This window comes from Lacerta agilis, chromosome 1, assembly GCF_009819535.1.
Source record: "Lacerta agilis isolate rLacAgi1 chromosome 1, rLacAgi1.pri, whole genome shotgun sequence".
NCBI lineage: Eukaryota > Metazoa > Chordata > Lepidosauria > Squamata > Lacertidae > Lacerta > Lacerta agilis.
In genome coordinates this window covers 125852676-125866915 of record NC_046312.1, presented here as the reverse complement: position 1 = coordinate 125866915, position 14240 = coordinate 125852676, and positions in this window count along the sequence as shown.

Below are 14240 nucleotides of genomic sequence, written 5' to 3'. Positions count from 1 at the left end.
AATTCTATCTCATAGCTCTTGACATTATAACATTGTCTAATAATTAACTTATATCTTATCTTAATCCTTAACATCTGCGACTTATCTTATCCTCAGATTATATCTAACTTTCAATCATACAATGATCTTTCAAATACAATTTAAAATTCTTCCACTCTTTTTCCACCGCGTCGTCTCTCTGGTCATGGAGTTCCCCGGTCATTTCTGCCAGCTCCATGTTCACTTATTTGCCCCGTGTCCAGAACGGAAATCAACCCAGCAAATGCAACCCAGCGTTTGCCGTTGTTGTCACTTTCAGTCTGCAAAACGATACCTAATTGATCGCTCCTCCATCCCTCATTTGCATTGCATTTCCTTTGCATCGAAATGGATGGGGTGAAACAGCGTGCTGACAATGCAATTTTTGTAATTCATGTAATTAATTGCGTAAGTGAGGTAACTTCATCACGGCGGGCAGCGAGATGAATGGTGTGGTCTTTGGCAGAAGACAACCAGCAGCAGAATGGAAAGGGTTCTGCATGTGATAAACAGCGAATGGAAAACAGGGCCCTCTTGCTTCCCCAGTTAGTACAGATCCAAGGGCCCATCTATTCCAGCTAACTCATCCTCCATTAATTTGCCTCTTTCCCCTTTAAAGCCATCTAAGATGGCGGCTGAGACACAGGTGGCGCTGTGGGTTAAACCACAGAGCCTAGGGCTTGCTGATCAGAAGGTTGGCAGTTCAAATCCCCGTGACAGGGTGAGCTCCCGTTGCTCGGTCCCTGCTCCTGCCAGCCTAGCAGTTTGAAAGCATGTCAAAGTGCAAGTAGATAAATAGGTACTGCTCCAGCAGGAAGGTAAATGGTGTTTTCCGTGCATTGCTCTGGTTCGCCAGAAGCGGCTTAGTCATGCTGGCCACATGACCTGGAAGCTGTACACCGGCTCCCTCGGCCAATAAAGCGAGATGAGCGCCGCAACCCCAGAGTCGTCCGCGACTGGACCTAACAGTCAGGGATCCCTTTACCTTTACCGTAAGATGGCGGCTTGGCCCTGCAGCACCCCATTAAAGTAGCAATAGCAAGGTTAAAGCTATAATGAGTTACTGTATTTTGGAGATCACTCAGTAGGTCCAGTCAGAATCTGGACCAAACCTGAATTGATGTAGGCAGACCCATTTCAAGAGCAAACAGTGCAATCCTAACCGTGTCTCCTCAGAATTAAATCCCGTTGAAGTCAATTGGTCCTACTTCCTGATGAGTGGGCAAGGACATACTGGCATCTTGCTGTGGCTGTCACAATCCTACTGTGGAATTAGTGGCAGTAGTAGCACAGAACTGTGGATCTGGAAGGGGCCCTCAGGATCATGTAGTCTAGCCCCCTGCAATGCAGGAATATGCACCTGTTCCTTACGGGGTTCAAACCCGGTTCTTATGAGGACCACACTCTAACTGACTGAGCTACGCAATCAATCATTTATTCACTTCACTCTCTTCTTCAATAACTCATCGTGAGGGACAAAAGTAAGTGTAGAAGAAGCAATTATGGGGCAGAAAGAAGTAGTATAGGTCAGAATTTTGTTATATAGATGATAGAAGGTGCGTGTGTGGGGACTGTGGCAATAGATACATTCTTATTGAGGCCAGGTAAGCTTGTTGGTGGGGTGATTGTGCTCAGTATCTTTTGTGTCAGGGGAAGTAGCCCTAAGCAAATTTCAGGCCCCGCTTCACCCCCATAGATCTCTGGGGCAGAATCATAGAATCATAGTTGGAAGAGACCACAAGGGCCATCCAGTCCAACCCCCTGCCAAGCAGGAAACACCATCAAAGCATTCCTCACAGATGGCTGTCAAGCCTCTGCTTAAAGACCTCCAAAGAAGGAGACTCCACCACACTCCTTGGTAGCAAATCCCACTGCCGAACAGCTCTCACTGTCAGGAAGTTCTTCCTAATGTTTAGGTGGAATCTTCCTTCTTGTAATTTGAATCCATTGCTCCGTGTCCGCTTCTCTGGAGCAGCAGAAAACAACCTTTCACCCTCCTCTAGATGACATCCTTTTATATATTTGAACATGGCTATCATATCACCCCTTAACCTTCTCTTCTCCAGGCTAAACATACCCAGCTCCCTAAGCCGTTCCTCATAAGGCATTGTTTCCAGGCCTTTGACCATTTTGGTTGCCCTCGTCTGGACACGTTCCAGCTTGTCAGTATCCTTCTTGAACTGTGGTGCCCAGAACTGGACACAGTATTCCAGGTGAGGTCTGACCAGAGCGGAATACAGTGGTACTATTACTTCCCTTGATACAGTAACTGCATAAACTCCTATGAACAAAGAGAAGCCTACAGAGAAATCCTTTGAAGGGAAAACCCTGAAGGCCTGGCCCAAAATTAAGCCCGCTGATTTCAGTGGGGCATTTAAGCACCCAACAGGGTTCAACTGTGCCTATGTCTGGCTGGATCGTGTCCTCTGTTTCCCATTCCCGAAGAATTTCTTGTGAAATTAATCCAAGAGCGAAGCAAAACATGGAACTGTCAGGCAGGATCCAGTTAATATGCTTATTTAAAGCCTTTCCCCCTTCTGTCTCCTCCTTTTGACATCAGCAGAAAGAGCTTCTGCCAGATCCTGACAGCATGGGAAGCAGAAAGCTATTTCTCCTGAAAGAGCTGGCCCTGATATGCTAAAACACTAATGTCTGGCAAGGTTGGGGAAATTTGATGCCAATGTGTTTATTAAAGTTCTGCTCCATCTCTGATGCATGCAAAGGGGACCTGAAACCTAAAGGAAGGTGTGCGGAGGCCTTTTACATCAGTTCAGTGACCAGGATCCACGGCTTCTTCTGGATCAGAGGCTCTTGACCATGGAGATGTCCTGTGACCAAGAATAACAGTGTGTGTGTGTGTGTGTGTGTGTGTGTGTGAGAGAGAGAGAGAGAGAGAGAGAGAGAGAGAGAGAGAGATTATAGGGAAACCTCTTATTGCAGAAACCTCTGCCACGTTACCAATTTTTCCTCAGATTATACTTCTGTGAGTGTGTAGCCCTGTAATTTATTCAATAGCATTTCTTTCAGGGGGCATAATCTAAGAATGGCGGAATATGTCAGTTTCAGTTTCTCTTGGTTTCTCATTCCCTCCCCTCACCCCCACAGTTCTTGTGATTTTTTTTTTTTAAGACCTCGTGAAAATTTGCCAGCGTTTTCTTTTGACAGAAATGTTTTGCCGTGCAATTTTGCCCGACCACACGTTTTGGTAGGCAAGTTACCCTAATACGTGATTGTCACTTTGTACGCGCACTTTCCTCTAATATATACATTTTGTACACATTATTTAATTGGAGGACTAAACTGCAGAATTCAGAAAAGTGCAGATTATGAAGGGTATCCGTGTTTGAGTTTGCACGTTGTTTCGGAAAGTGCAAATTAGGTTGGTTCGTGTTGAAATCCTTACCAAACTGGATTTCTCCCCATGACCAGTATTGTCAGGTATTTGTTCTGTTGTACATGTGCTGAAAGTCCTGTACTATGGCTGTGTATTGATGGATTGGCCTTAGCCAGGTGATAGCTTTCAAAATGTGTTCCTCCGGGGAAGCCTGGGATAGCCTCAGAATTTTATCAGGAGTTCTTCAGTGACAAAACCAGTAATAGCGGTCTTGTTTTCCTGTCAAGGCGGCTTGTCTGCCTCTACCAATCTTCTCCTGAACATGCAGCTACGGGGGAGACCTTGGTGTCTTATTGGACACACTCTTAATTCATGCCAGAATATGGCGAGGCTGAACAGTGGTCGCTTCCCTGCATCAGTGGAGTTCTCTCTCTAGGATGTTTCCTACTGGAGAGCCAGTGTGGGTGTAGTGGTTAAGAGCGGTAGTCTCGTAATCTGGTGAACCGGGTTCGCATCTCCGCTCCTCCACATACAGCTGCTGGGTGACCTTGGGCTAGTCACACTTCTCTGAAGTCTCTCAGCCCCACTCACCTCACAGAGTGTTTGTTGTGGGTGAGGAAGGGAAAGGAGAATGTTAGCCGCTTTGAGACTCCTTAGGGTTGTGATAAAGCAGGATATCAAATCTAAACTTGTGGGAATACGCTTTGGCATGCCGCCGCGCTGCTCCTTCCGCGCTGCCGCGGGAGGAAAAGAAGTTCCGGCCGGAGCAGGAGCCTGGATCCCTCCGCGCCTCCCCGAAAGCGCACCAGGGAGCCTCCTGGTAATGGTCGCAGGGCTGGTTTCCCGCCCGGAAAGGCTCGTTGTTGAATTGTTGTTATTGGCTGATGCTTAGTTAATGACGCTGTATGATTTCCTAATAAATGGCCCCTGCCTCAGTTTTGAGGGCAGTTGGGAGAGCTCGCTACCAGTGAGCACACTTGAAACAACTGACTGCAGTCTCTTTTTATTTGGCCTCCTTCCTGCTTCTTCGGCCACTCCTTTTGCTATACTTCTTGCTGCCTATTCTATCCTCTTCAAACCCTTTGCAACTTCCGAAAACTCCTCATGACCTTCAAGAACCCTCACAACCAGCGGACCCATCATAACCAGCCGGAGCAGACTCTCAGACGACTGGTTATCCCAGAAACTGTTTATCCTGACATAAACTCTTCTTCTCTTCTTCCCCAGCACACCCCAGCCCAAAACAAGGGTTCCTCTGCAGAAATGGCTGAGGTGGAACTGGTTCCTTGAAGGCAGGTTTCAAAACCAGCGAGACAGACTTCCTATATATCTATGGTTCCTTCAGAAGCAGCAGGTAGTCTCTGTATGCGAATGCAGTCACATACGAAGTCCCACATGTTACTGTTGTGCAATAATTGCTATTGTCAGTTTAACGATCTGCCGCAGTTATTACCTGTTGTCAAAAAGTTCGTCATCATTAATGATTGCCTCTTGCCATCTATGACATTTACCCAGCGGTGAGAAGTGGCACCTCTGACAGAGACCGGTGATCACTTATGCGGACATATGTGCAAGTAATGAGGTAACAGATGGGGATGTATAGCAAGCCGAAGGAACAAGCAGTGTGCTTGCCGCTTACGCGAAGGAAGACAGCATTCTCAGCCTGCTATAATAACAATGCATTCTGTGCACTGGCTTGTGGAATGAAGTGAGCCTTAAGTTGGATTTTCACAAAAGAAAACCCGGTTTAGGGGAGATAAATATCCAAATTTACTATTTTAAAATATCTGCAGTGCTGGATCCTTCAACTCTCACATGTTATTTGTACAGGTGCGTTGTGTGTGTGTGTGTGTGTGTGTGTGTGTGGGGTGGTCCTTCATGATTTCAGAGTGGCAACTTCTCCTAGAGGAGTCAAACACAAGGATTTTCATTTAAAAAGCAATTTGTGGGCACAAGCACTGGAAGAATTCATCTGAGGCGATAAAGAACAGGGCAGTTAATTGGTTACACTTCCGGGATGAGCAAATCCAGCTGATCTCCATTCACGCCTCTGCCATGGGTCAAATGGCCATACATTCCCCCAGTTGCTTGTAAGAATATTTGTGGTTCCCGTCAGGTGCTCTGAAACAGTGTGTCCAGTGCTCCTAAAGCCAATTCAGTCATGACTGCTCAAGTAATCCCTAGTAATCTCTTTGGGGGTCGTTGCTTTAGGAGTACAGAGAGCAGCTGAGAGGGTATCTGAGAAACGTGTATATTGAAAAATTGATTCTGGGTCCCATGTTGCAAGTTGGGGTTAAATGTGGGCTCTGGATCTGAACCGGTTGAAGACTTTTCACATGGGTGTGTGTGTGTGTCTCAGTTCTTGCTTAGCTTGCCCTGACCTCACAATGGCGGCAATGCAGTGCAGACATCAGCAAGAGATTGTGCTGCTTCACGAGTGCTCAAGGCTCACAGAGTAAGCCCAGCATTGTTCCATCCAGAGCTTGTGTCAATGGTCTGAGTCAATAGTCTGAGTTACAGGTGGGTAGCCGTGTTGGTCTGCCATAGTCAAAACAAATCAAAAATTCTTTCCAGTAGCACCTTAGAGACCAACTGAGTTTGTTCTTGGTATGAGCTTTCGTGTGCATGCACACGAAAGCTCATACCAAGAACAAACTCAGTTGGTCTCTAAGGTGCTACTGGAAAGAATTTTTGATTTTGTTTTGTCAATAGTCTGAGTTAGCAATTCAAGGCAAGATCCATGGCAGAGCACCTGCAGGACCTTGGATAGCTCCCAGGGTCCTGTTAAGACATGGGTAGGCAAACTAAGGCCTGGGGGCCAGATGCGGCCCAATCGCCTTCTAAATCTGGCCCACAGATGGTCCAGGAATCAGCGTGTGCCCTTTTATTTAAAATGCATCTCTGGGTTATTTGTGGGGCCTGCCTGGTGTTTTTACATGAGTAGAATTTGTGCTTTTGTTTAAAACGAATCTCTGGGTTATTTGTGGGAATTCATTCATTTTTTTCTCTCTCCAAAATATAGTCCGGCCCCCACAAGCTCTGAGGGACAGTGGACCGGCCCCCTGCTGAAAAAGTTTGTTGACCCCTGTGTTAAGACAACCATACATCTACAGGCAACTCTGGATCTGAACCTCCATGTGCATATGCAAAATTGCGCAAAAGGGAAAAGAAAAGAACCCCCCCCCCCCGCCCATCAACTGTGTGAGATCTGCGCTGTCCCTCTGGCTCATGCGTGCAAGAGGAGGGACAGCTTGGCTCTCACACAGCTGACAGCGGGGCAAGAGGCTGCTGCTGCACTACCCCGCATATCAGCTTGCAAGGAAACCCTCCTTACAGAGGATGTCCTCTTCGGACTCTGGGAAGGGTCTCCTTGAGAGCCAGGACTCCGCTCCAGAGTGCTCCCCATTTCTGGGATCCACTGCTGGGATCGTGGCACTTTAAGGTAAAGGTAAGGTAAAGGACCACTGGATGGTTAAGTCCAGTCAAAGGCGACTATGGGGTTGCGGTGCTCATCTCGCTTTTCAGGCCAAGGGAGCTGGCATTTGTCCACAGACAGCTTTCCGGGTCATGTGGCTAAGCATGACTAAACCACTTCTGGCGCAATGTACACCGTGATGAGTGCCAGAGAGCATGGAAACGCCGTTTAACTCCCCGTCACACCGATTTACAATGGTACCACTGGATACGAACCACCCCCTTTGCGAATGCTTCGGGCTACGCACGCGGCAAACCCGGAAGGAAAGGAAAGGTTTCTGCCGCCCGCACCTGCGCAGAAGCGGGCTCCCATCACCTGCACCTGTGTAGAACAGCGCACCTTTGGATGCGAATGTTTCAGGGTAAGAACGGACCCCCGGAACGAATTAAGTTCATATCCAGAGGCACCACTGTATCTATTCACACTGGTATACTTTTGAAATGCTAGGTTGGCAGAAGCTGGGACAGAGCAACGGGAGCTCACTCCCATTGTGTGGATTCAAACCGCTGATCCTCCGATTGGCAAGTGCAAGAGTCTCAGTGGTTTAGACCACAGCGCCAACCGCTCTCCCAGCACTGTACTTTACTATGTCTGCAAACACCTAGACCCAACTGAAGCCTTGTATGTGTTGACTGGGCCTGTAGTGTAGTAAGCACCACCTCTGCAGAGGAGTTGGCTGGCTGTTAAAGAGTTCTCTCCTTATTTTGCAATCTTTGACTCTCAAGGGGCTAGGGAGGCAAGGGAGAGTCCTCTACACCCGAGGACAGCAGGTCCATGTCCTCCAACTGAGGAAGTCCTGAGGAAGGTCTTGGTAGTTCTTCCTCTATGAATGGAACTGCAGTCTTGTCCCCCTAGGAGTCCTCTTTTGCACAGGGCACAGCCTCCAGGTCATGGGTCGTGACACTGGGTGTGAGGGGTCTGCTATGGGCTTGCAGGAGTCTAAAGCACATTGGAATAGATCTGATGCATCTCTGACCATCTTCATTCATTGAGGGTTGGCGTGCCCTCGTCGAAGCCCTTGTGTTATGCTGTGTTAACAATACATATGGGACATGCTTTTCATGTATTGATCATGTATCTATGACTAAGACAGCTTTGCAGCAAAGTCCAGGTTTCCTTTCTTCTAAAACACACAGACACACACACACACACACAAGACTATAGGACTCTAACAGCCACAAGTCTGAAATTTTGTTATCTGGCTATGTAGCGGATGAAGCTCACTGCTCTAGTCTTCACATAATGAGGAATTTCAAAAGATTAAAAATGAAAGAGAGCAAAGCTTATAATATTCAGGCAGTCTTGGAGCAGGAATAAAGGGTAAAACTGTGCAGCTTAATAAAGAGCTTGGGCTGGATGAACAGATGTAAGTGCTGAATGGATGTGACATTGCTGTTTGGGGTTCTACATAATCGAAATGCAGTCAAAACTCATAAGGCCTCTATCCATCATGTAAGGAAATGCATCTACAGCAACCTTGCTGGTACTTTATCCCCTTTGTTGGCCAAGGGCTTGTCAATTCAGGGGGACAAGAGTCACCCAGAACCTGTCTAGATGTTACGTTTGCCCTGAATATCAGCACCCCCTGTGGCAATACTGCAGGAACGGGATGGAATGAGCCTCTAAGTCAGGCACAGGCAAACCCGGCGCTCCAGATGTTTTGGGACTACAACTCCCATCATCCCTAGCTAACAGGACCAGTGGTCAGGGATGATGGGAGTTGTAGTCCCAAAACATCTGGAGGGCCGGAGTTTGCCTATGCCTGCTCTAAGTAAACACACTCGTACCTTGGAAGTCAAACGGAATCCATTCCGGAAGTCCGTTCAACCTCCAAAACATTCGGAAGGTCCTGCAGCCAACCAGAAGCCGTGGAAGCCCAATTGGCTGTTCGGCTTCCAAAAATAATTCGCAAACTGGAACAGTCACTTCCGGGTTTGCGGCTTTCCGGAGTCAAAATGTTTGAGAACTAAGCTGTTCGAAAACCAAGGTACGACTGTAAGTGCAAAAGAAGGATGTACTGGAAACGCACCGATCCACCCATCCTTAGATGTTAAATTATCCATGTGAAATTGCCACATCCTCTAATGTGTTAAATCTAGTTGAAGATCATCTGCCGTGGCCTGGTTCGGAAAGGTGATGCAATTTGTCGCTTCTGCGCATGTGCAAAGTGCTATTTAGCGCTTCTGTGTATGCCCAAGCGCCAAAACCCAGAAGTAACCCGTTCCAGTACTTCCGGGTTCGGCACGTACGTATCCTTGGTGTAATTGGTGTACAAACCCAACACACATATCCATTTAATAGTTTATTAAATCACTCAAGGTGAAGATAGAGGTAACATTTTAAGTGTGATGGAAATGATTCCAATACACATCTGCTGCCCCAAAACTACATTCTAGAAACACACTTTCAGGAATGTCTGTTCAAACCACTTACAACACACTTTAACTGTAACATCTGTTTTCACCCTCAGCAAGTTGAACCAATGAGTTAGCTAGAAAGGCAAATTTATTTACTTTTAACACAAGGGGAAGGGAGACAGCATCCACCCTCAACCTCCCTAAATGTTACCCAGGAACACAGTTTGTTTGCCATTATCCAAACAGCGGTGCAGTTACGGTAAGTAAGACTAGGCTCTGGACTTAATGGCCTTACTGGGTCTTCTCTTTTTAAGATTGAAATATGTATTCATTTGCTTCAAAATGTGGTGAATCAGCCCTGTTACCAAGCCTGCACATGTCTCTATTCACATGTTTCTGAAACTTGCAAGTTACATGCATAGCTATGGAGGCCTGATATTTGGGGTCTTTAATACCGAGCTCATTGCGTGCCACGATGCGCAGTGTACAGCTCATTGCATGCTACAAATACCCTGAAAATTAACTATAGTTTCAGTAGCGGCCCACTCAATATGGAGTAGAAAGAATAGAAAAGATATTCTTGGAGAACTCAAAGCTAGTGTCCCTCTTAGACGTTCCTAACTAGGCAGAGGAAAACAAACATGAAAAATGGGTAAGGGAACTGGATAGGGGAACCAGAGAAGGGATCTGGCTGAGTCTGAGGCGATCCGTTCTCATGAGGTCAATGAGACAAGCAAATTTGTGGCACAGCCTACGTGAGGAAAGGACCTGCTATGGTTTATTGCTCAGAGATGGTTAAACACTCCGTTTTCAAAGGGGAGAGGACACGTGATAGAAAAGGTGAGAAGGCTGAGGCTGGAGAGAAGGGAGACTGCAAAACGATCGGTGGATTTGCAGTCCTGGGGGAGCAAAGGTGAAGGTGGAATGAAGTGTGTCCCTCACATTCTCTTAGATTGCTCTTTACACAGCAGACCTTGCCAACTGAGGCTGAGCAAAATGTTGGACCTCCGGCCCATAACTCCGAGAAGAAGTCAAATGAGGTTTCTCCTGGCAGATTGGGACAAAGATATCACTGCTATAGTAGCTTCCTTTTTATCCACAATTTTACCCGAAAGGGTTCCCAACGAACCTTCCTTTTGGGAAACAGACAGGGCGAAGCAGAATATCTAAGCGCACACGATCACAATGTGACCTTATGACCCTCGACACCTTCACCCTTGTCCTTTCAATTGTCCCAGTGACTTGAAATGTTTTATACTGTGATGCTGAAATATACTCGGAGTCAAGTGTGAATTTCCTGCTCTTTATTCAGCTCATAGTAGTGAGGAATGCAGTTTCCACAAAACGTTTGCTTTATATACACTCTATTTACACAATGGGCCCCACGTGATTGGCTAATTCCGGGATACTCCTGTATGCCAATCGGAGTGCGGATTCACTTCCACCTGGAGCTGGATTGGGTGGCTCCTGCGGACAAATCAGACTGCTGCAATCTCAATCCTATTGTTCTGGGACCAATCAGACTGCTGCAATCTCAATCCTATTGTTCTGGGACCAGTCAGACTGCTGCAATCTCAATCCTATTGTTCTGGGACCAGTCAGACTGCTGCAATCTCAATCCTATTGTTCTAGGACCAATCATACTGCTGCATTTTGGATCCTATTCAACTCAGTACATAACAGATGCCAATAAAGGTATTTGATTTGAAGTGTGCCCCGTATTGGACATGAAGGAGAAGGAGGTTTAACCTTAGGAGATGCAGATAGCTCTGGACTGAGTTCATGGATGAGGAAGCTTTTGTTCTTTCTAGGGCTACTGCAGTCCAAACAGAGGTCCGTGCTTATGTTGGCAGCGAGCAAAGGATCATGCACACATTTAGGCATTAGCCGTTGCGCATCTCATTCCTACGAGGACAAACAATCTCTTTTCGGTGAGGGCAGACAGTCTATTCCAGAGGTCCTCTTCCCGTACAGTTACCTGCTGAATGAAGTTTAAAGGAAGCACGGTATTTTGAGGCATGTGCAGAGTGTCCGATGGCACGTGCGCTTCTAGTGTTTGGGGGCCCTCCTGCTTATTTCGCTAAGCCCCCTGCAATGCATTTTATAGGGAAGAGCTGGCTGCATATAGAACATACCCCAGTAACCTTTCGTGAGAGAGGCAAGGGGACTCCTTGGCAGAGGAACTGATGTGGGGAAAGGGGCCGTGACCATAGGATGCCTTTATCCTAGCTTGACTCAAGTAGAGCTGCTGCAGCATCTTACACTGGAGACTCCTAGATGGCATTTTACTGTTTTACAATGGCATCACTTTGCATAATGATATTGTAAGCCACTGGATTCCGCCTGCTGATTTTCAGTAGCAGCTGAGCCTTGCCACCGACATTCAAAAGCAAATAGAAACCAAAGAGAAATGTTAATGTGCTCTGCTGGGTGGTGATCTAGGAAAACCAAGTGAAAAGCAAGGAGAAGTGCCTGTTACATTTTCTGACACACACTTCTCCATAATTCACCTGCTTCCTACAATGCAGCCACTTCTGAAAGGATGGTTCTTACACAGAGAGCTAAAAACTAGTCTTGATGATTTGTTTCCGCTGACTTTAACTGGAAGAAAGAAATGTTTTGATAAGCAGCTCAGTATGAACTAGTCCCACATTAAAGACTAGGACAGTGGAAGATCTCGTGCAAGAAGGTAATTCAGACAAGTTCTAAGGGAGATCAGAAAATAAGAGCATATTTTAAAAGGCAGGCGACATATTCAGCTCATGTTTTAGGACCCATCACTTTGAAATCCTCTAGTTTTGTGACTTGAAAAATGTATGGCCTGAGAAAGGAACACACAAAAAACCCACACACAATTCATTGCATTTGATGTTGTATCCAAAAAAGCAAGTATCTGCAGCAGTAGAGCATCTGAGACAAGGTTGATCTTGGAACCATGTAACACAAGTCACAGCTGGAGTGCCCTGCTGCATTTTCTTGCATTGTATTTCAAGACAGAGATGGAAATCAAAGAGAATTCAGAAGTGTGCAATAAAGGGTGTCAGACAGGAAGGGGTAGAAAGGGGTAGGGAATTTGTGGGCTCTCTGGATGCAATGGGACTCCAACTCCCATCAGCCCCAGGCAGCACAGCCAATGGGCAGGGATCGTAGAATCATAGAATTGTAGAGTTGAAAGGGACACCCCGAGTCATCTAGTCCAACCCCTGCAATGCTGGAATCTCCACTAAAGCATCCATGACAAATGGCCTTTCAACCTCTGCTTAGAAACCTCCAGAGTCTTTTTTTAAAAACAATATTTATTAAGATTTTCCAATTAAAACCAAATTACAGTACATGATTAAATTTTCCATACTCCCCTTTCTCTCACCAAGGGGAGCCAAGCAAAACAAACCCCCCTCCCACTAGGGCAACCAACAATTCTTTCCCAATTTAACCACTTACTTTGCACATAACATCTTTACAGACTTCCCTGATCCCCCCCCCCCCCGGTCATAGCTGTCAAGTTTTGGATTTGAAAATAAGGGATCAGCAGTCCTGGGGGCAGTCACATGTCAGTGGTGGGCGGAGCCAGAAGCAAAAGTGGGCGGAGCAGCAATGTAAACTCCAAGCAGGCTCGGGCTCAGAGCAGAGCAAAGAGGAGGGCAGCCATGTGCTCCGCGCAATGGAGCCCCATCGTCTTCTTGTCTGATCCCATCAAAACAGGACAGGAAGCAGCAGCTGCTCAAAGGCAGCCAAGCTCCGCCCACCAGCTAACCCTATTGGCCGGCTGAGGGGCTCGGCGGCAACAGATAGGTGCTGATGCAGGGGGAGGAATACACCCCCCTGTAAGCACGGGAAACGGCTCCCACTTGCTTTGAGGGCTGAGGCTTTTCTCTCCAAGTAGGCGAGGTCTTCGCACCCAGTCCCTGGCCAGCAGGGGAGGAGCTGCTTCCATTAAAAACGGGAAATTTAAGGGAAATAAAAAATAAGGGAGAGCAGCGGGAAACTGCTTGAAATAAGGGAGAATCCCGGGGGAAACGGGATACTTGACAGCACTGCCCCCCGTTGATTTCCAGGTTAACCCTAATTCACAGTTACAGTGGTACCCCGCAAGACGAATGCCTCGCTAGACGAAAAACTCGCAAAACGAAAGGGTTTTGCGAGTTTTTAGTTGACTCGCAAGACGAATTCGTCTATGCCTGTTTTTCACAAGACGAATTCGTCTGGCGAGGTACCACTGTAAGCTGGCTTACCTTTTCGCTCTGGTCGGGAGGGGTGATGTCCGCGTCCGCCATTTTGGATCGACTGTGCATGCGCAGTCGATCCAAAATGGCAGAGGCAGACAACATCCCTCCCGACCGCAGCGAAAAGGTAAGCTCCGCTGCCGGTCGGGAGGGGGCCGTGGGATCGTGCCCAATGTCGGGCATCATCCCACGGCCCTCTCCCTCCTTCCCGGAGCCCCGCCGCTGCGTTTTAAGACTGCAACGATCGTTGCAGTCTTACAACTCGGCGGCGCGGAGCTCCGGTGCCGGTCGGGAGGGGGCCGTGGGATCGTGCCCAATGTCGGGCATCATCCCACGGCCCTCTCCCTCCTTCCCGGAGCCCCGCCGCTGCGTTTTAAGACTGCAACGATCGTTGCAGTCTTAAAACTCGGCGGCGCGGAGCTCCGGTGCCGGTCGGGAGGGGGCCGTGGGATCGTGCCCGATGTCGGGCATGATGCCACGGCCCCCTCCCTCCCTCCCGGAGCCGCGGAGCTGCGTTTTAAGACTGCAGCGATTGCTGCAGTCTTAAAACACAGCACCGCGGAGCTCCGGTGCCGGTCGGGAGGGGGCCGTGGGATCGTGCCCAATGTCGGGCATCATCCCACGGCCCTCTCCCTCCTTCCCGGAGCCCCGCCGCTGCGTTTTAAGACTGCAACGATCGTTGCAGTCTTAAAACTCGGCGGCGCGGAGCTCCGGTGCCGGTCGGGAGGGGGCCGTGGGATCGTGCCCAATGTCGGGCATCATCCCACGGCCCTCTCCCTCCTTCCCGGAGCCCCGCCGCTGCGTTTTAAGACTGCAACGATCGTTGCAGTCTT